This window comes from Ixodes scapularis, unplaced genomic scaffold (assembly GCF_016920785.2).
Source record: "Ixodes scapularis isolate PalLabHiFi unplaced genomic scaffold, ASM1692078v2 ptg000460l_1___fragment_1__unscaffolded, whole genome shotgun sequence".
Lineage (NCBI taxonomy): Eukaryota > Metazoa > Arthropoda > Arachnida > Ixodida > Ixodidae > Ixodes > Ixodes scapularis.
Genome location: NW_024609981.1, coordinates 982,395 through 983,909, shown reverse-complemented (window position 1 = coordinate 983,909; position 1,515 = coordinate 982,395). Strand labels below are relative to the sequence as shown.

General features: G+C 52.1%; 1 pseudogene; it reads right to left on the bottom strand.

The window, feature by feature from the left end:
* Positions 1–212: 212 nt before the first annotated feature.
* On the bottom strand, positions 213–1,082 carry LOC121047136 (annotated as a pseudogene).
* Positions 1,083–1,515: the final 433 nt, after the last annotated feature.

The following is a 1,515-nucleotide window of genomic DNA, read 5'->3' as shown; positions in this document are numbered from 1 at the left end:
GCCTGCCACGAGGGCGAGCAGGGAACCAGTTCGGCTCGATGGAAGCACCTTGCCACAGCTGGCACTCCTCAGTTGACTGGCACAAACACGTCACGCGAGATTTTGCAGGCTGCAGGGAAGCGCGCTGGGCGGAGACCGTCAGCACCACACCTAACATTGTCCTTGTGCACGAAGATCCTGTCCGACAAGTCTCACCGATTGGCGCTAATGCTTCACTGCAGGTGTAATAGCGGGAGTATGACGTGTCCATGCTTGTAGTTTAGTTTCAGGCATTGAATTCCATTCTGGAGATAAAGAAGAGCCAGATTCTCGTTCCACGTCTGAAGGAGTCACATCGCCAGATGCCAAGTCAAGATGACTGCAGTGGAACTTCAAAAAAATTCCTTGCATTAGGCAAGATGCCTCCCTTGAAGGTGTCACCCAGAATTTCCAGGACGATGATAGGAGAGTTGGCAAGCAAGAAACAGTCACCTTGCTTGACAGGATGTAGCACTTCTTTGGCTGAGACGTGGGCCAAGCGTCGGACTTCAGACATTCTTCTGCTGAGCTGCGAGAGTGGCTTGCTGGAAGATCGCAGCTTCTTCTGGATTTTTCCCAGGTAGTTCTCAAAGGGGAAAGCGCTGAAGGTGTCTAGGGGCCCATGGTCCAGGCACTGCTCGGCAAGGTGGCTCAGGGTGTGAACGTTATAAACAAGCTGCTTCTCTCCATACAGCTTGCCAAACTCTTGAACAAAGTACTTGAGCAGCTTCTGGGCAAACTGGTTGTAAACCATCAGGTGATACCAGTATGCGCTGTGCCACATGAAAGATAAAAAAATGTTTGTACTGCTCATCACTCAGTAGGTGCTTGAGAAGCACTGGGCTAACGTAGAGAAGGAAGGTCCGGTACTCCGTCGCCTTCCAATGGTCCAGCTCTTCCGTACCCCTCGGCTTCCTCTGAAAGTGATATGGGAAACACTTGGCCGGCTCTCGTAGGCCATCACTGAGGCGGCTGCGCTGATCTCGGCTCAGCCTCTTGCCGTAGCCCTGGCTTACCCAATTTCGTAGCAGTCGCCGCATAACTCCGAGGCATACAAGATGCATGTATTCGGTAGGAAAAAGGTCACCATGTCGACGTCGAGCGAGATGAATGGGGATACACCATTATGATGGTGCTGATCCTCCTGGGACCGAAATGAGGCATCCGTACGTTGTGGTGCATGCAGATCTGGGAATATCTTTCTGCCGATGGTGCGTCGGCCTTTTTGGCTGCAACGTTCACAGGCATGGTAGCCGGTGTGTCCTATTATAGCTTTCACGTAGCTCCTTGGAGGTGCATCACAGACCACCACTGTGAGGCTCACATCTATGTGAACAGCCCTGAATACTATACCATTGCAGGTGAGCTTGGCAATTTCCTCCAGGAATGGGTCCAGATACTCTTGCAGGCTAGGTGGCTTTCCAGCATCACAACACACGCTAACCATGAACGGCGGCGATGACTTGACGTTCGTCACTCGGCACAGTATCGGCCATA